Source organism: Pseudophryne corroboree, chromosome 1 (genome assembly GCF_028390025.1).
Source record: "Pseudophryne corroboree isolate aPseCor3 chromosome 1, aPseCor3.hap2, whole genome shotgun sequence".
Taxonomy (NCBI): domain Eukaryota; kingdom Metazoa; phylum Chordata; class Amphibia; order Anura; family Myobatrachidae; genus Pseudophryne; species Pseudophryne corroboree.
The window spans coordinates 831,060,996-831,083,883 of record NC_086444.1 but is presented as its reverse complement, the minus strand read 5'-3'; positions in this window follow the sequence as shown (position 1 = coordinate 831,083,883).

The following is a 22,888-nucleotide window of genomic DNA, read 5'->3' as shown; positions in this document are numbered from 1 at the left end:
TGTCACCATATCTTGTGATACCTCCCTCTGCTGTCTTCTGCATCTGCTGGCTCTAGTATGCATTAGACACAACACAATTATGCACGTCCTGCTCCAGTGGGCAAGGTGACTGCAATTATACCTTCCATTTTTTCTTCTGGAGACATTATGTTCACTGGGGAGTACCTGAAGAAGCTTGTACTTCATATTGGCAGAGAAAGCATCATTCATTTGCCTTCTGGGACTTCTTCTGTCTTGTTCCTTATGAGCTGCTGGTGCTTTAAATCTTATTTTCATGGATTACCGCTGTAATCTTGCCATATAATACTGACCACTGTCAGATGTCTTTCTTTAAGCAGACTTCATGTAGTCTTTAAACTTTCATGTAACCTTCTAATTTCTTCTCAACTTTTCTTTTTCCAATCACCTCTCTTTATGATTCATCCATTATTCTTCATACTTTGTCCTTTCTTCACTTGCATATCTTTTTCTTCTGCTGCTGGTATGTTATCTCCTTAGTCCAGGTCCACTAATGCTGGTGTTCAACACAATGATGTGCATGCTGGGAGTTGTTGTTCCTCTTTGTCTTACTTTTTCTGTGAGAGGTAGACTTGTATAGCAGCTTGTATTTCAGGTTACATCCAAGCTGGAATGTTGTAGGTACATCTTACTTTTTTTGCAGGGGGTAGGGCTTGACCTCCCAATCCAGTTGCTTCGATGGCCTGATCTGTAAATAAAAGTGGAGGAATCTGGTTGTGCATAAAAAAAACAGTTCTTGAAGCCCCTGTGTTTATTAAACAGTCAAGTTCCTGTCCTGTGGGTAATGTTACAGTAATGGTACCTTTTGTTGGAATGACAGTTGTTACAGGATACACAGATGCTGCTACTGGCACAGGGGTTGTGGACCTTCATGCGTTGTCATCTTGTGTGTGCTGGTTTACATAGGGCTGGTCAGAAGCCTGTAGCTGTGCCTGGATGTGCTTAAGGTACTTCCTGCAATCCTTTTTCTGATGACCTGGAAGTCTACACCAAAAACATCTGCCAGTCATGTCATTACCTTGTGAATCAAGTTGTTTCCTTGCCTGGAATGGTTTTCTGTGCAGTTTTCCCCTAGCGGTGGGATTCCAAGTTTTATGGGGACCCTGCACCAAATTGACAGTCACTGCTGGGACTTTGGACATGTGCTTTTCCTTCTTTTCTCGTTCCACATTTTCAATGCCTTCAAGAACCTGTAGTATGGCTGCTATATCCATTGTAATGGCATCAGGTCTGATCTGGAAAAACTGAGATCTCAAGTCATTTCTTAGTAAATTTAGAAATTTTGTTTTTAACACTCTTGCTCCTGCAGCGCCATCTACTGGGTAACCTTCATCCTCTTGACTAACCACAAGCTTATCATAATACTGATGTACACTGTCCAAGTTTTGCACAATATCAGGTGCTGCCGGAGCAGTCTCTTGTATTTAAAAACATCTCCATTGCACTCTTGCTAGAAGATCTATATCACTTGCTCTGGAATATCTCCCTTCCTCATCTGGCTTGTCTGTATATACTACACACTTGTGACAGATGCTTGTAAAATGCAGCAGGATGTTTTCTCATATCTGGTAACTTGTTTACAATTCCCAACGCATTTGTCTGACACCATTGTATCTAATGTTCTCAATCAATATGTTTGGAGCTGCAATGTCCAACTCATTTTCCCCTGCATCAAAACTGCATCACAAAACTTTTAGTATTTTAAATAATAATAATAAAGCACTGTAATAATGAGCACTATGCTTACTATCCTAACCTGACAGCTGAGAATTATTCTCAAACCCAAAACTAAAATACACATTGCATATGTAAAAAAATGACTTTATGGAAATATATATAAATCTGCATAATTATGCGTAGTCACCCATTAATATACTTTGCAGTAGCACGTTCTATAAAACTTACTGCTTTCTAATTATCTTTAAAACATTCTAAGGCATTCAGGAATAAAATGACAATTATTTTTCTAATGCAATTTTTGCTTACTGTCATATTATATATATTATATTATATTATCCATATTCCGTAGTCATAAACATTTGTACATCCACATAGTCACATAGAACTAACATCCCATCCACAGCCTGTATATTTACAGAGTACATAGAACAACAGATTATATTTGATAATGTTACTATTACGATAAACCTTGATATATCAGTTATCTATTGTTCAGATTTTGTAATATTTTGGATTTACACACTAGTACTTTGGCTATATGGAATCAGCTTCTGTGGTTTCCCTGACTGATTTACAACATAGATGGGCTGTAGCTGTATGATTATTTTGCCTGTCGGTCCCTTTCTCTTTGCTTATCACATTCACATTTCCAGGAACCCTTGCTTATAGGGAGTAACCCTTAACTTTCCCTCATTACCGCTTCTAGCAGTACGTGCTGTGGGCAGTATCCCAGAATTATTAGGTCTGTATTTTTCAGACCTAGGAACATTACAATTTTGACAATCTCTATTTCCACATTTCCATCCTCATACTTTTGTATAAACCAGGGAACAATTTGGATCCACTGCTCTTGTGGATGACACAAAAACTATTCCTGAGGTTGGGTACAACCAAACCATTAAGTATTTTAACACTCAAGTATATTAAACTTAGGTAACATTTAACACTTAGGTACTTTTCCAAGTATCAATATCCAGGATCCAAAGGATCATAGGATATGCAGCTATGTGCTCGATTTCCTGAACTAGCAAGGAAACTCAGCCACTCTCTACCGATATCACTTGGTTTTGGAATAAAGTGACATCCCATCAATATATAAACACTTTCTACTGAGTCCGTAGTGTTTCTCCACACTCCTGGTTCAGCACAAAACAAAATGGCTCTCAATATAAAAGGGCCCTGCCCTTTTCTATAAATGCCACACAGAAACATTCTGAGCATACGTCTTCTGTTGACATGTGTGTATGCTTTTAACTACTTATTCATGCAGGTGATGTATTAAACCTTATGCCCCTGAAACATTTTGTCAAATTCTTGACAGTGTCAGTAAAACCTTGTTTATCAATTCAGTGTTTGTAGTTTGCTTCAAATCTCCCTCATTAGTAAACACTTCCCTTCCTTTGGGAAGTTTTGCCCCTTACACAAATTGCATCAATAAGTGCCTATTTTTCCTTCCCTAGTACTGACAATTTACTGTGCGGTCCCTTCGCGTGATTGATTTTTTTTCCTTGCAAAAGTGAAACTGAAACTTAGAACTTTAAAATAAAACCACATTTTTCCCTTGCAACAGTGAAGCTAAAACTTATAATCTTTATCAGTGCACACAGACAAATAATAAATATTTATCAAACAGACAATCAGGTCCAAATGATCGAGTATTGCTTACCTAATCAGATGAACAGACCAGAGGATCTGTATACAAGTACTGACAAAGTAATACGGTTGATACATAATGATCAAGCTTCAGACTACTTACCCGGGTATGTCAGCAGTTGCACACATATCCAGCAGTCACGTCGTCATCTGATATTGATAAGCTCATCAATCCCGGCAAGAGCCCCCATGTAACTGTCAGAGATAAACCTCCTACTATCAATCTCCTTCAATTGTCTGTTCATTACCCTTTGTTTACCAATTGATTGGGAATCCCAGGAAGCAGACAACACACGTAGTTATGTCCACCAAAATGAGACTGGCTCTACTTTATTTAGCATGACATTATATAGAGGGAAAAGAGTACTTGCATGAACACTTGATACACGTCACATTTCAAAAACAATACTGCATCTCTTCTCATAACTCCTCTCAGGCTGACACCCTCCTACGTGTCCTTCACCAGAAGTCTAAACACACAGAGACTGTCTAATAACATGTTTTCAAGACTTATAGCTATGGCCTTGCTTCGCACAGAACGTACGAACAGTGAAATGTCAGCATTATTATGATTTATCCTGCAAAGCATACTTATTCTCTACATCATGGCTGCTACTTGACAAAATGGCTGTTACTGCTTAAGCTCAATACATTTATCTTCCTCAGTAACATGACTAAAGGACATGACTGTGTTGATGTAATGTGACTAAGGGGCACTATCGGGGGTAATTCTGAGTTGATCGCAGCAGGAACTTTGTTAGCAGTTGGGCAAAACCATGTGCACTGCAGGGGGGGCAGATATAACATGTCCAGAGAGAGTTTGATTTGGGTGGGTTATTTTGTTTCTGTGCAGGGTAAATACTGGCTGCTTTATTTTTACATTGCAATTTAGATTGCAGATTGAACACACCACACCCAAATCTAACTCTCTCTGCACATGTTATACCTGCCTCCCCTGCAGTGCATATGGTTTTGCCCAACTGCTAACAAAGTTCTTGCTGCGATCAACTCAGAATTACCCCCACTATCGTGTGATATAATGTGAATAAGGTTGTACTACTGTGTGGCATAATTTGAATTGGTACAATTGTGTGGCTACGCCCCTTCCCAGCAAGAACACACCTGTTTTTTGGGACAAGCTCCTTTGCTGGCACTCTCCCTATTTAAAATATAGGGGGGCACCAATGCTGTTGCTGACACAGGACACCTTAATGAGGATTGTTATGGGTGACAGGTGATGGGTGTTGCTGGCTGCTGCTGTGATCTGTTGCGTTGGGTGATGGGTGCTGTGCTTGCAGATGGGGGCTGGGTCAGAGGTGGAACTAGCAGCAGTATTAGAGGGCACCAGCCAAAATGTTGCTTAGGGCATCAAATTGGTTAGGTCCAGTTCTGGTTTGATCAGAGATGTGCAGAAAAGACAGGCTGACCTGCCACAGACTTTTTACTCCACAGTTTTGACTATAAAAATGATTAAAATAATACAAAAAAGATATTTATAAAAATTTTTTTGTATTTTTAGAATAATTGACCTTAACACTCTCCCCGCAGCCTAACCCTACCTGGCATACTTATGTTCAGGATTCCAGCTGTCAGGATTCCTGTGTCAGCATTCTGACCGCCAGCATTCCATCCATTGGGGTGCCAACCACATCCATCAGGATTGAGCAAATGCTAACAAAAACTGGATATTTACCCTGCGCACACTAGGAGCTACAAAAGATTAATTGTGCATGCATGTTCACCTCACATACAAATGGATAAAATAAAAAAAAACAACAGATAACACAGTCACATACTTTTGCGCTCACTAATTGGTACTTTCATTAAATAAAAAATAGACAAAGTCCCTATTTTTGAGTCCTTATTGGGGTATAAGAAAACTTGTGTTCCCCTCCAAGACAGATTTTCCCGGATATTCAAGATGGAAGTTCCTCTGTCTTGTGTTCTCAAACAACAGAAAAAAACATAGAAGAGCAATATAGTGTAGTATGTCTTAAAAATGGAATGAAGTCATTTAAGTACAATGGTAGAGGTATACCAGAAGGCTTTTTCCTCCACTGCTGGGTGTAAAGATAAAATATTGTTTCGTACTCACACCAAAGTGGAGTGAAAATCACTCATAAATGTTTCTTTACGGTTCACCACCACCCGTGGTTATCTCTGCATCATGCTATTCACAGATAGGGCCCAATCCGTGGTGACACCAGACGTGAATGGGTAACTTATCAAACTTACAGCTTAATTAGCTTTAACTTGCACATAAAAGTTTATTTTTCCTTTGTCACACTTCCTTTTCATATGATTATTCAAAGCTTCAAAGCTTTATTATTATTCAAAGCTTTATTATTATTCAAAGCTTCTCACCAATAGTAAGATTTCCAGCCCTCAGTTAAGGAAGGAGGACGAGATGGCTAATGATGCACATGAAGGCCAACATATTAGGGTTGCACAAGATCCTTTACTCTCAACTCCCTGGTTCAGTGCAGCCAATATCCTGTGTCAAAGTCGAAAAATATTGCAGTACACACATCATGTACAAACTACACACAGATGGCCTCCATGCGCGTACTTGCTCTGCTGTGCGTGCGCATATTCGCAATTTGCGTATATGGTCGCTCCCGTGGTCCTGCACATTAGCGCGTGGTATGAGTATTTACGGTAGAGTTTGTGAACGCATGGCAGGCTATCAAAATACATTACATATTTAATCCAAATAGTGCACAATGTACACATAGTCTCCTTGCACCACATCAGAAATTAACATCAGTTTAAATGGTAACAGAACAAAGGGATTCACCTTTACAGGATAGGAGGGGACAGAACAAGGTTACAAGGTGGTGTTTGGTATCCAGCTGTAGGGTATTTTAATGAAACATTCCGGTGTTGGTTTGAGGAAGATCGCATGTTCCTGCGGATAGTTATGTGCAGGAGCAGAATATAGATATAAACTGTATTTACTGTACATTATGTATGCGGTGGGAATCCAGAGGAGACCACCCACAAGAGCAGTGAAAATAGACATCGCCCACCTATTCAAACAGACCTATGACCTCTCCTGTACTGTAAATGACCATCCCTGTGTCCAATGGACAAAGATATTACAGTATCCATTGTGTTATGTTTTGGATGAAGTGAATAAAGAGAGCCTGCAGCAGGCCTGGTCAGACACAAGGCTCACAACGTTATCTATCAGATGGCAGAGGACCGGACCGGGTAGCGCAAGCGAATCCACTCACGTATGTAACATTGACTGTAGCTATTTACTCTGTTATATTGTATTGTATTGTTAGTATTATAACCCCCTTTCAGCAATAATACGCTGTGGTGTCGGAACCCAGTGGTTTAACTACAGACTGGTGTTGTGTATTTCTTTCCCTGCTAAGGTTTAAAGTGTAATAGCATCACACTGCATTGCTGCATAAGGTTTAAAGTGTAATAGCATCACACTGCATTGCTGCATAAGGTTTAAAGTGTAATAGCATCACACTGCATTGCTGCATAAGGTTTAAAGTGTATTCATTGGGTGTGTACGCGCTGTGTGTACTTTGTACCGTCAGCGCGGCGTTTGTACGCAAAGTCCGTACATGATACGGGACTCTGTACGCTAACAGTGTAAAAAGTACGTAAAGTGTGTTTAAGGTATAGTTTTCATGCCTGTATATAAAACGGCATTGTCAATTGGGGGCTCCTCCGGTTTTCCACATACTTACTACCTAACAGGTTACAGCAGACTTAATCTATCAGCAAAGGGTGGACAGAAAGTTATCCTACGTATCCTTTTCTTGGTCGATGGATGCACTGAAAACCCTACTTGATTGCTGATTAGATGGAGTCTGCTCTGTATGGTTTGTAGAGATGCTGGTAGAACTCGTAAGGTAAACAGAAAAAAAGCTATTTAAAATCTGTGATTTTTTTGGGCGCCAAAAAGCGTACACGGCACCCATACTTTGCATACTCTCTCACATTGTTGCAAAACAAGGTTCAAATAAGTCATGTTGTATTTGATTCAGATTGGATTGCTTATCTGTTAAGTAGGGTTAAAAGTACATTTAAAAGTTGCTGCATAGCTTTGATATAGTTTTTATTTTTAACTCAGGCCTAAAATAACTTCAGGGGCTTGTATGATGTGTGATTTCTTTGTGACAAAGGAAGCCGCATGGTCTGTCCTCCATTTTGGACTAACCACATGGCCTGTCCACCATTTTGTGTAACCCTCATGGATGTGGAAGGGGGAGGAGCAGCGGCCATTTTGGGAAGGTCATTTTTCTAAATGGCTGATTTTCACTGCCCAGAATAATCAGCTCTCCTTGGTCACATCAATCACCATTTATGAGTTACCAATGCATTTATTTAACCCATGCCATAGTCAATAACAAATAGTTTCAGCTGGGCCTAGTGAAAGTTAATAGTAAGATGAATACCTGATGTAAGAATTACACACAGATATAAACAAAGTTATTTTTTCTTTTACCTCTAGGATTTAGTTAGAATCTGCTTGCTATAAGATAGCCATTGAAATGCAAATTAACCTGTGTAACTGCTTTTTCTTAGCAGTGAAAAACCACTTTTACAGGCAGGCAAAAGCACATAGCTTTCATATGCAAATTAGAAGCACTGAATGGGTAAAGGAGTCTCAGGAGACCAGTGAATGGTACATATATATAATTATTATAATTATGTGTAAATTTATATCAGTGTATGTTCTGCAAGATAGCTATCCAATCTGAATCATATCATTTAAATTATTGATTATTGCTAGAGTCATTATAGATCTGTGTGAAATAGGATACATTTGTTGCTATATAGGTAAATATATAGGTAAATTTGAAATAACAGTATTTTAAGGAAGCAAGCATAAAGACACAAACGCAGTTCTGCATAAAAGTTTATACAGAACAAGTTTTGTCTAGTGGGCAATAGTTAGTATTGCTCACATTTATAGAGCTGTCTGATTTATTGCGGACGCAGGGTTTTGTACATGTGTCTCGGACAAAGTAAGGGACACGCACAGTCGCGTGTTTGTGCAAAGTGCATAAGAATGCGGGCGCTGAGTACAAATTATACAATAGTGTCGTTTAGTTCAAAGGTGGGATAGTAGACATTTAATACAATAGCACATAACTATCAGATTTCAAAAGCAGGTTACTCTAAATTTAGTTTAAAAAAAACTGTATTGCCTCTGGGGTAAAGCTGCCTATCTGAATGAATTTAAATTTTCTGTACGGAAAAATAAAGTGTATTTGAGTGAGCAAATGCAGGAGTGAGTGGATACTAAACCCAAGAACTGAAGTGGTCTAGGTGGTCTAAGCTAGGTGGTCTAGTGGACACACTGGGTTAGTAGAGGCCCGGTGGCGTAGGGTTCGCAACCCTGCGTTATTAACTAGGTGGTCTTGGTGGACTGAGTGGTATCCCATACAACTCTTAGTGGTCTAGGTGGTCTAAGCTAGGTGGTCTACAGCAATCGTAGGGCATATAGATAACTAGTATCTATAGGCTGTGCTATTGCATCACATGTCCGTTTGTTCTGCACAGCACAACGTGATATTATTGTGTCATATGCGCTGTGGAAGAGCATACGCAGACGTGATTGTATAGACAAAGGGGTTTTTCTTTGATAACTTCGGGAAATCTCCCTGGTGGGCTTCACTGGAAAGGGTGAAAGATAGTTATCTAATTTCTCTGTTTTTCACCCTACAAACAATTCCAGTTGAAAGATACCAAAAAGGAAATTTTCACTGCCTCTCTCAGGAAAATATTCCAAACAGGACTTCCACCGAAAGAAATTACGGTGTAAGGTCTATAGGAGCCCTAAGTTGGGTACATTGCGATCCGCTACCAACAGTGTATCGTTGTACTGGCCAGCGTGGGCGAGAGCGGGTGGAAGGTGCTCGGGTATACTTCCACCGTCTACTTATATTGAGCATTTTGGTGTTTGTGGGAATCTTTTAAAATTATTGGAAGTGACCCACAAATATGGGAGCCAGTTGCTCAAGTAAGAGACATTTAGACAGGGTTCAGGCAGAATTGTGGCCAAAAGGCCCAGCAAGGTTTATCATGTGTGAAAAATATGGTTCACACACAGAAGTTTTATGCAATGAGTGGGTATGTATGACTAACATTGATAGGGAACCATTCACTAAGGTGAGCAGCTTTGAACCAGAGGTATTACAGAACTTAAGGTTAAAGATATGTCTGATTAAATCCAGAAAACAAAGGATTAGACATAATGATTGTTTAAAATTATGGCAGCAAGAGGGGGGTATGCAAAGGGAATTAGCTCGTGCAGCAGGTTCCAAACCTAGCGGGAAAACAATGGCGACCGCACCACCACTACCATATATTGCGGGGGAGAAGATGGCTATAGTCAATGGTATATCCGTAAAATATAGTAGTATGTAAAAACAATGTATTAACCCTAATTATTTTTTGCAAGATGTATCCTGTTTTTTTTAAGTCTTTTCAAGGTTATAGGTCACAAGAGGATGATGGACTTGCTGGCTGGCAGATCAGTTCCTGTATTTATTTACAGAGAGAGAGAGAGAGAGACATAAGATGCATTGGAGGGAATGGTAATTGTATCGCTGGCCTGTAACTGTAATTGTATGTAACTGTATGTTTTAACTGCTTACTGTATGACTTGTAACTATAGGTATACTGTACTTTGTAATATATATATATTGAATCTATATCTTTTTTTTTAATAACAAATATATCCAGCCAAATCGCAGCTCTCATTCAAGCAGTCACCTCGCTGCAGGAAACTCAGGTGGGGCCTGTCCAACCAGGTATAGCAGTAACAATATTCCCCAATGAAAGAACTGGTGAGGTCACAGCTACCGGTAAGTGTGAGACAGTTCATTGCACAGAGACAACAACACCTCACAGTAAACAGATTAGGAACGGAATGGTAGGATTACACCCTGTCTTGGAAATAGTAACCCCTAATGGGGGAACCGATAGTCAGGGAATAATCCTCACCAGGAATAATACAATGTATTGCCCGTGGCCCAGAGATGAGCTGCGATCAATCATTTCAGAATTCCCCGACCCTCGGAAGCATTTAGCCAGATGTCAGAAATTTTTAGAGATCTGGGTAATGCGTATGAACTGACAAACAAACACTGGAGGATATTTTTGAAAGCGTGCCTACCTCCTAATATTGACACCCAAAAATGTATCACTGATTGTAGATTAGAGTCGGATAGTCTTATGACTGACAAAACACAATCAGGAGAACTTAGAGCAAATTAACATGCAACTAGAGTTGTATTTCTCCACAACTGTTAAGTGGAGAAAAAAAATTCTCCATAAAACAGAGGGAAAATTAAATGACATCTGAATACTTCCATCAGGACCTGCAAATAATAGATAGATACATGGGGGTATCAGATACAGGGAACGATGCGAATTACAGGAAGGTAGCTGTTTCTGTATTAATGGACAGACTCAATCAGACAGTAAGGGACAGGGTACAAACATTTTTTTTCCTGATTGGAGAGGGGCCACAGTAGCTTGTCGTAGAGAGTGCGCAATTGAACACCATAAGAATATTGCTAGGCGTAGAGAACTGCAGGAGGAGAGGCTCGGGATTGAAAGTATACAGGCTCTTACACCAGAGTCTCATCATCCTAAACCCCAAAAATCCTGGTGGTAAGAAAAGACCGAGAAATTGTTACATTTGTAAAAAAAATAAAGGACATTTTGCTAGAGATTGCGAGAGTAGTAGAGCACATAGCCAATATAGACCCCTAGACAGAGAAAACAAGCCACGTTATTAAACACATAGACGGGATCAAGGGACATATAGTAAGGAGTCACAAGCCATATAGAAAACACAGATTCGGTTAATGGGAAGAATGGAATAAATGCAACTTTACCCTTTTGACAGAACTTACTGGGGTTAGGAGGAGGTCCCTAAACTTCTGCTTCTTTCTCTAGCAGAAGTGACCTCTAATTAATTTAACAGAAGTTTTGTTAGAGATGGTATACATATAGTGTGCTCCCGCCCAGGAAGTACGAATTATGTTGGATACCCATGAAGACTAAGGTTGCATTACGCTGTTCTAGATACATGTCCATCACAGGCAGATGAAATTATCTCAAAGATACCGGGTTCCCTATGAATTTAGAATGGACAGGACACTGGATTGATGGCTGGGATAGTCCCAGTAGAGTTATAACACACATAGGAATTTTTTTTAAGGGAGCAGACCGATTAGAGAATCATTCCCCGTAATGCCCAATCCAAATGTCAAATTTTGTAAAATCTTCTTTGCCTCTACCAACTTATCTTTTACTAAACTCTATGTGATTTGTCTTCAAAGTTTCCTCTCCATCTCTTACGTCCACCGACAGAGTTACAGTTCAGACGCCACAGGCCTACTCGGTCTTTCAGAGTTCTGCCCAAATCCAGTATATCTCACCAGCATAGGGACACCAGTATCAGTTTGCCTGGTCATGCACAAAGGGTGGAGAATGAGAATACTGGTGAAGGGAGACTGTGCATAGACACCGATATGCATGATGGTGTGACAGCCTGATGGTGAACGCAAATCTGAAAAATTTTCTTTTTATTATTTCCTTTTTCTTTTCACTTTCCACAGATGGTTTACTACACACAACTGATAATACACAACAGTTAAACACATTGAAATGCAAGATTTATGTTCCCTACAGAAAGGCCGCTGACCCGGAGAGAACTCGTGACAAAGAGCAGAGTGTAGAGAACCTCGTATCACTGGAGTGTCTGTTCCGGGAAGGTTGAGAGGCAGGACTGTTGAAGGGCATCCGAGCACAGATCTAGAACGGTAGTTCTAGTTGTAGTATCATTCTTTGTTTTCACCTCCCCCTGCAATTTCCTGTCTTTTCCCCTTCTTATTTTCCTCCTTTCCTTAAACGAAATGGATCGATCACAAGAGACTGCGTTTAGGGTTCTGTTAGTAATGCTGGTTCTGATAAGGGCAGTGTGTTTTGGTGAGGGTCCCAGAGAGGTCGAGCAGGGATCTGGAATGGGTTCTGATGGCAAGTATGAATTTGTAGGATCTCAGGATCAGCACATCACTTTAGTAAAGGCTGGCATCAGTAAGCGCTCTGGTAGTCAGGGAGCTCGGAGGCACTGTGAGGGGTTATTGTCTGATGAATATTGTATTTGTAGGAACTGTGAGAATATAGTTGAGGATGGGTGCATCCAGAGATGTCAGTCCAACCTTAATATCAAAATGGACCGTCATCCGTTGAGTGATTACCACTCACTAGTGGGTAAGGTCTTAAACCAGACAGAGTGTTGGGTGTGCTCACAGGTACCTCAAGGTCAGAGCAAGTCAGGATTAGTACCATACCCTTTAGCAATAGATGAGGTACTCGAATTACGGGGTGGGAGACCGGTGGACAAGAAATTCAATATTTCTAGGCCCCCTAGTTTGAAGCTCCACCAGTATCATGTAGACAGGTCCTTATTGTGTTTTAATATTTCCAACTACCGAAAACCCGGGAAATTGGGAAGTGACGTGGAATAACCAGACAATGACCTTTTCACACAGAGCTGATAGGATACCCATAGACTATGAATTTGTACGCCAAATAGCCAACAGTGGGAGGTATTTTCGGTATAGGTATACTCGTGGAAGCAAGACCATGTGGGTTGGAAAAGTATCGCCAGGGTATTGTGCTCATATCATCCAGCCCGATATTTGTACTGAGCAGATGGGAGAACTAGGGATAGGTTTCTTTACTTGGAAAATTTGTAATATGGTGATGTTATATTTTGTCCCCTATGTTCTCCCAGATGATGCCTATTTCATATGTGGGAGGAAGGCGTACAAGTGGCTTGCCCCGAGCTCAGAGGGATTGTGTTATATTGGGAGAGTACTGCCAGAGGTCATGACCATAACCCATGATAAGATGAAAGACGTTCACCGCAGTGCTCAGGCTCCTTATACTCATACTCACTATGAACACATCATCAAGAGACACCTCATAGATAGGACAGAGCACGCAGCCTCTGATTTGATCCACAAATCCACCGGGATTCAATTCCTTCTCGCATTAGACATCACCCATACTGCCAGAGGAATTATAAATTATAGGTATATCCATGCGCTAGCGAGCTTGATAGATAATATCACTGAGATGTATGACGACACCTTCAGGTATACGGGAAGGGAGTTACAAGCTTACAAGCAGGAACTGATACCACGCAATTGGTTCTCAGGTTTAGGAAAGTGGGCTCAAAATGTCATCATGAGTGTAGGGAAGTTTCTCCTTTGGACCCTGGGAGGCGTCATAATTATTGGTTTGATATTTAGGTGTGTTCGAATTCTGACGCAGCGCAAGCACGGCACAAAGTTGATGAGTCTCAGGAGCAAGGGTACTGTTATAGCAGCAGATTTAATTCATGACCCTTCCATAGAGACAGTGATATGATAAGGATTGCAAATGAATTTCATGGCCTGTTTCGTTCACCTGTTTTTCTTTTGTCTCCGCCTCTGCCCAGATACATCCATCCGGAAAAAGACATCAGCCCTACCCAAAATGTTTATGTGAATGTATTTTATTTATATGTCGTATCTTCATCTCTGCAACCGTCAGTTTATAGCACACATAGTCGACAAGTGATATCCACATATAATAGCACTCACTTATGTTTACCCCTCCATGTATCATCAACTAAATGTGCACCCCATTTGTTGGAACAAGAAGCCGAAAAGAGCTCGGTAGTGTTTGTTGGCCCATTTACAGACCCTTAATACGGGATGAGAAGGATTTAATGTATACTTTGCAATACCTCGAAGCTTATGTAGAACATATACGGCACAATGATACATGCCCCTCAGACATGGATTCATACATACATACTTTTACTATCCCACTAGGTCATACATTTCCCACCTACAACTCTCCTCTGACAACTCCAAGCTTCTGTAGATATTGTGTAGATATTTTTCTGTTTTTATTGATTAGATAGTGGCAGTTATTGGTGACTGCCAAAGGGTGGACTTTCAAAGTCGAAAAATATTGCAGTACACACATCATGTACAAACTACACACAGATGGCCTCCATGCGCGTACTTGCTCTGCTGTGCGTGCGCATATTCGCAATTTGCGTATGGTCGCTCCCGCGGTCCTGCGCATTAGTGCGTGGTATGAGTATTTATGGTAGAGTTTGTGAAAGCATGGAAGGCTATCAAAATACATTACATATTTAATCCAAATAGTGCACAATGTACACATAGTCTCCTTGCACCACATCAGAAATTAACATCAGTTTAAATGGTAACAGAACAAAGGGATTCACCTTTACAGGATAGGAGGGGACAGAACAAGGTTACAAGGTGGTGTTTGGTATCCAGCTGTAGGGTATTTTAAGGGAAACATTCCGGTGTTGGTTTGAGGAAGATCGCATGTTCCTGTGGATAGTTATGTGCAGGAGCAGAATATAGATATAAACTGTATTTACTGTACATTATGTATGCGGCAGGAATCCAGAGGAGACCACCCACAAGAGCAGTGAAAATAGACATCGCCCACCTATTCAAACAGACCTATGACCTCTCCTGTACTGTAAATGACTATCCCTGTGTCCAATGGACAAAGATATTACAGTATCCATTGTGTTATGTTTTGGATGAAGTGAATAAAGAGAGCCTGCAGCAGGCCTGGTCAGACACAAGGCTCACAACGTTATCTATCAGATGGCAGAGGACCGGACCGGGTAGCGCAAGTGAATCCACTCACGTATGTAACATTGACTGTAGCCATTTACTCTATTATATTGTATTGTATTGTTAGTATTGTAACCCCCTTTCAGCAATAATACGCTGTGGTGTCGGAACCCAGTGGTTTAACTACAGACTGGTGTTGTGTATTTCTTTCCCTGCTAAGGTTTAAAGTGTAATAGCATCACACTGCATTGCTGCATAAGGTTTAAAGTGTAATAGCATCACACTGCATTGCTGCATAAGGTTTAAAGTGTAATAGCATCACACTGCATTGCTGCATAAGGTTTAAAGTGTATTCATTGGGTGTGTACGCGCTGTGTGTACTTTGTACCATCAGCGCGGCGTTTGTACGCAAAGTCCGTACACGATACGGGACTCTGTACGCTAACAGCGTAAAAAGTACGTAAAGTGTGTTTAAGGTATAGTTTTCATTCCTGTATATAAAACGGCATTGTCACCTGTGAACACACTGGCAGTATCATCGGCAGTATTGGGAAGATTGCGGGCACCAGAAGCTACACTTTCCTATCCAAACATCAATCAATCATTTAACCAATATCCACGGTGCTAGAATGACACCGACCGAAAATATCGTGCCCAAGGCGATGATCCAGCAGAGAATAATGGGAGAGGAGGGGCCGGAGCTACAAAGGCGGTGTCTGCAAGGGAGTGGTTTTCCAGCGCAACGTGTGTGAACCCTGGAGAAAGAAGAAGATAATAGCACTGTTGCAGCCACTTTCAGCTCAGTACATGTCTGTCACAGAAGGAGGCGGCATTGGGCGCATGGGGCGAGCAGGCCGTGCAGGGGCCGGTGGGCGCCCCCCCCCCCCTCTGCTGGGCCTGCCACTGCACCCAGGGCACGCGCCCATGCTAGTTATGCCTCTGTATACGTTCCTGTGTTATTTAGTACTATTGCAAAGCGAATGTGGGAAAATTCTTGTCATCGCAACTGCATCTAAAATGCAGATACATAGACCCACTGGTGGCAGATTTATTAAAGCTTCCAAAGAGTAAAAGTGGAATAAATGCCCATAGCAACTTATCAAATATTAACAATTACTTTATAGATAGAATGTAATTAGACACAAACCAGCACTGTCCAATATTGAAGATAAAACCCCCATTTTTTCCAGTGTTTCAGTCAGACAAAACTTTTGTTTGTACTTGAAAAAAGTATAGAAATTTTTCCCCAATGTGAAGTAGAGAGAACAGACTTATCAGAGATGACCCAGCCTGGGGTAAGTATAGGATTGGGAGGCAGGATGAAGGAGTGAGTGTGGGGTGGTCAGTGTGGAGGGAGGAAGTGACAGAGGGGATGGGACAGGGCCACAATGGAGCAAATGGGGGTAGGGAACAGCAGAGAGGGGGTGGTACCCCAGCATATGCGACAGAGCGATGGGGGGAGGGGAGTACAGTTAGGATGGAGGGGCTGAGACTGAGCTGTGACATAGCAGGCGGGCAAGGCTTAGAGGTGGGATGAGTGGAGCGGGGAACGAAAACTGATGTGACCTGGCAGATGCCAAATTCAAAAGTGTCCCATGTCAGATTCAGAAACAAATATACTAGACATAAATTTAGAGGACACTGAGACAAGTAAAAGACCATAATGCACCTTACAACTAGAGCATATGCCTACGTTTTTGTTACATTGAAGTGATTAAATCTACCAGGTGAGTGATATTTGTATTAATTATGATTTGAATAGACAGCCTCTCTAGAGTTGCCAAATTAATCATCCATATATAAACCACTAGTTCAATTGTGGTATGGGTCACTAGGTCAACTACTATTGGTAGACATGCATAAGGTCGACATGGTCATTAGGTCGACATGAGTTTTTTTAAACTTTTTTTGGTGTCATTCTCTTCGTAAAGTGACAGAGAACCCCAATTAGTTCACCATGTCCCCTCCCATGGCTTGCGAGGGTTACCGTTCCCAATCGTAGTCCATGTGGATCGTAAAGTATGAAAAAGTAAAAAAAATGTGAAAACCTCATGTCGACCTTTTCCATGTCGACCTAATGACCGTAAGCCTTCAATTGAAAGCATAGGTGGCACGAAGACTTTATAAACTCCTTTATTTTAAGACTTAATACATATTTATCTTATGTAAAGTATAATCTGATGCTGTCACTGATACTGTATATCTTGTAGAACAATTATCATAAGTATTAAAAATAAATATAACATCAGCTGGTGTATTATTAAAATAAATACATTATTGCGTGTATTTTTATATCAAACAATTGCATTTTTGTATAACAAAAACAAGCATCTATATAGCTACAGTACATTACACTAAATCCATGCTTGCAAAAAGCAAGATACAATTAAATCATCATTAATCCATCCTGGATTCAATATATGTAATGAATAGATTGAGAAAGATTCCTCAGAATCTGTGTAATATTTTATAGTGACACAAAAAAGGGTGTACACCGACAATGAATGCGCAATAAAAAGAGACTGAGCAGCCTTGCTACTACACCAAGAGGGACAAACACATAAATCCCTAAGAATTCAAATAGTGGGAGAATGTGCAGCATGCACTGGCGCTCAAACCGTAAAATGAATCCCGTTCATCCCTTTAAAATCCAAGGGATTCATCTTACGGTTTGAGCGCCAGTGCATGCTACACATTCTCCCACTATTTTAATATTTTATAGTGTCTCAACACAAGGCTAGCATAAGTTCTACAATTTAGGTAGGAAAATAAGGGATACACCTTGACCAATAGCCCATACTTTGGAATGGATTAGTTTAAATACATAGTTTGATTTAGATTTTTTTTTTTGTATTAAATACCCATTTTAATTGACTGAGATTTGTAATTCTACAGTACATGGTTACAAAATCTGCTCTAGTGTGATATTTTTCATAGTATCCCTCCCTTAAAAGGCTTTACATCTACTTAGCTAACTGTACATTATTTGGAATGCCTTTTACATTACACAACTAGAATTAATTTTAGCACACGTATTGACAGAAAATCGCTGAGATCCTGAGGGTGTACAGTCATTCATTTTTTGTTCTAAGAACTGACCTTTATGTAAACTAATAGACTTTAGAAGCATGATAACTAGTCATACATACAGTGTATTATGGTATTGATAGCTGTGTGTATAAATTTGTTATCGCTCATTGTTGTTTTTTTTTGTAAATACTTTATTTCATTACTCTTAGGGTTCTATTCAGGTTTTTTTTCTAGTTAAAAATGTGGAAACGATTGTTTCCAAATTTTTTATGTAAATCAACTATCCAGCAAAGGGTTAACAGAGAAGATAACAGAAGTATCTTCTATGTTAATACCCATCTCACTGAATATCACACCATAGGGAGCAATTCATTGCTTTCTATTGTGGTTTAACATTTTATGCTGTTCAGCAAACATCAAAACGTTAAACTTCCCGATAATTATTTACTTTATAGAACGCCATTTCGGAATGGCGTTATATGAAAAGTACCTTACATGAAAACTGCAGTGACAGTGGGAAATTTTCCAGTCAGTCCGTGCAGAATTTTGAAACAAGCCACATGTGTACGCCCAGCTCCAGCCTCCCAAAGTGTCTACATTGATTAAAATGTGTAAATAAGCTTCATATTAGTGTATATACATTTATATTTATGTGGTTTATATATCAAATGTATATATAAAACCCACATAAATCTAGATGTATATACACTAATATAATGCCTATGCATACATTTTAATCAATTCGCAGCAATTGAATACTGTAGATTAATATAGCAATTAATTATACGTATCAGTAGATGTACACAATCATCTAACTACTCTTATAACAAACATACTTACCTCATTATATTTCAAAGGCTCAAAAAGGAAACTAAACAAAACAGAGTTTCTAATACAAAAGAAACACTGTGCATGCAACACACACACACACACACACACACACACACACACACACACACACACACACACACACACACACACACACACAATTTTATTTAAACTAGGAAACAAAAGCTTTAGAATTTTTTTCCCTCTCTGTTTTTTTTATTTTGCCAAATGCTTTCTGTTGAACAAATGTAAACATTAAGGAATAAATGGAATTTACCAATTTGATTCCATATGCATGAATGTGAAACTAGTCAAAGGAGACTCCTGAAAATACATGCACAATAAATATTTTATTACATATAGGTTCATGTCATAAAAATGTTACTGTTTACAAACTTAACGCTACATAAGGCCTATGTACGAATGATGCCACATAGACCATATACTATAACATACATAACAAAAGTGTAACAGTTAGTAGATTAGGAAGTTGAAGTTTGAACATGTCGGACATATGTCTGTTATTGTCTCTTCTCTTTTGTATCTTACGGGTTTCACGTTTGATTCCTGTTTTCGCCACAAGGGGGAGATAGAAGTTCAAATATACTGTATACAGATATTTTGGAATATCCATTTATTCATCATCTAGTATTATAAACAGAACATGTTGTTTTAGAATAGAATAACGCTGGCCAATAGTTGTTTACTTGTATTAATTAGACCAGCACTACTAATGAGTAAACTATTTGGCAACGTACATGTGTTAGGCAACATTATAAACATTACAACCAACTGGAAAAGTTTAATATACATATGTAGATTACATACACAGATCCAGATCCCTTTTATCCTTCACGATTTAATAAAGAATAAACCCTTATTAACAGCCATATACAAATATTCTACCAATGAATCATTATTTAAGTAGCCTAATATTTTTTTTCCCATGAGTACTGTATTCAGAAAGGGGGGGGGGGGGGGGATATATTAACTGAACGAGGGATGATGAAAATAACCAACGAATGATTAGGATAAATGTAACAAATGGCAACAATCTAGGAAAACAATAGAAGATTAAATCTAATTATGGATATATTAATACTTGGTTAGACAAACTGTGTCCATTTCGAGTGAAGACTTTGATAATTCATTACAGTCATTGTGAATATTTATTATTTTTCTCATTCCTTTCAATTTACTTTTCAAAACAGAATCACTACTTTTTTTATGATAAAGACATATAACAGCTTTATTATTATAATTTAAGAAAGTAAAGTTATGCCTATACAAAGTTATTCCATTTTACACATTCTTATGATCAGATTTATATTGCAAGCTTTCATAACTAAGTATAGGGTTTATGTCCTGATCACAGAAAAAACTGTGTGTGTATAATAGTATATATATATATGTCTCTGTGTGTGTGTGTGTATATATAAATGCACACACCATATACATATATAGATACATCAATATATATATGCCACACACAATATATATATATATATATATATATACACACACACACACACACACACACACACACACACACACACACACACACACACACACACACACACACACACACGTGTGTGTGTATATATATATATATATAAATATATATATACGTCTGTGTATATATATATATATATATATATATATGTATATATATATAGTATAGTGGTAGAGGCAATGATGACCCGACTGTAGTCAGGCAATTTATACAATGGGAATGGACCTGTGAGCTGGCAACACTGTTGTCTGTTGTGACCACACAGTAATACAAATGGGTATATGAAATAAAAAGCACACAATACACATTCATAGAGCTATTAAATCTCCATCGGGAATTTGTTTCATCTCCATAGTAAACGCTAAAAGCAAGTGCAAGTCATTTAAAAAGTCATTAACATTTAGCATATGCATTCATCTTATCAGTCAATAGAAAATATTAATGCAATATGGACAAATGGCATTACATTTAAGAATAGCATATCCTGCTTGATAACAGACGTCTACATGAATATAAATAAATACAGCGGCTACAAGCTAACAGGTTATCTAGTATACCTGATTTCTTACATGTGTGTTAATATATGCGTGTGTGTAAATTGATCTGAATAATACACATTATTTCAGTTGTATAAGAGTTGCAGCAACCACTGTAATACATTCATTTAGCTTGTATACGTGTTGCAATGCCATATATTTTAAAGGAAGAAGTTCCAGAATCGAAAAAAAGTTGAAGACTTTGATCTCCATCTTGATAATACAACATATATGACAGTACTATATAGCACAGTTGTATTATTTCTAGAATTAGCATTACGATTGAGCCTAGGGTCATGTCTCATAGACCAGCAGCAATTCCCTTCACATATATTTGCATCTTAAACAAGTCATCTAGTGAGACCGGCTCAATATTTGCTTTGATGTTAGAGCAGAGTCAATATTGACTCCTTATATGGAAAAATAAATAAAACTACAGATCCTATAACTACAGTATGATTTAATATTAAGCGGTATAGCTTGTGACAATCAATAAGGAAAAATATCATCGCTGTGGAATCTTCCCCTAACAATACTTGAATGCACTGTACACTTATATATCACACACACACACACACACACACACACACACACACACACACACACACACACACACACACACTCACTCACGCTAGTGTGTGTGTGTGTGTGTGTGTGTGTGTGTGTGTGTGTGTGTGTGTTACTAATTGGGGGTTACAGGCTGACCACATTCGATGATAGTAACGTTAACAAGCTATTACTCCATAACAAATCTGATTAACACGCACATTAGTAATGTCTGATTACAATCATTATAGCACTACCAGTCACAAGTGACCAAACACCACCTCATATGTGCAAATATGTAATCAGTATATTAGGGCTCAGATTCTAGATTGTCCTCCCCAGACCTACATAGAGTGTAGCAGTAGACGCAACATGATGCGATCATACATAAGGCTCCTCTATCAGACAATTACCCCTTCTCCTCTAGCTGTGTAGAAAGCCACAGACATTGACGGGTTAACAGTGCTTTCTTCTTTTGTATTTCATTTTAAAAGCTTGAGATTGATGAAAATTATTTAAAAACAATGGTTTCACTTTCTATGGAGTCACTGATTCTATGTGTGGCTTGAAATTGTAAAAATCTGTAGGAAGCCCTACTAAAAGAAATGCCACCGCTCTAACTCTTGTATATGTACTTATAGCCACTAGAGTATATACTGTATAAAGAGTCCGTGTTTACCTGATAACTATATTTGCCTATGGGAAAATAATTATCAAAATAAATAGAGCTTTACCCACAAGTGTTTAACCTTGCATACGATGTATTATCAGATCATATTAGTTTTTCAACCGAAATGTGAATATATTTCATATTCAGGTAAGTCTCTCTCTCACACACACACACACACACACACACACACACACACACACACACACACACACACACACACACACACACACACACACACACACACACACACACACACACACACACACACACACACACACACACACACACACACACTCTTGTGGTCGACCAGCCATGCATGCAAAAAACCTGTGCAATTAATAGGAGTCCCTGTCCCTGATTAATTCTGCAGTATATATATGCAGAGCAGGAGAGTCAGCGTGCACGTTTGATATTACGAAAGTGCTAGGATAATTAATTAATTAGGCCAATACGGTCTCTGGATTACTCTATCTAGATCTAACTCTCCCTATATATCTTTATACACACACACACACACACACACACACACACACACACACACACACACACACACACACACACACACACACACACACACTATATATACAGTATAAGTATAAACACAAGCCTATAGAAGCAAAGCGGTTGCATTTCTTTTAGTAGAGCACCCTATAGAGTGTGTGATTGTCAGTGATTTAAATTTTTAAAGCAAATCTATAATCAGTATCTCATTCTCCATAGAAAGTGGAATCACACAATAAATAGAATGACCCCA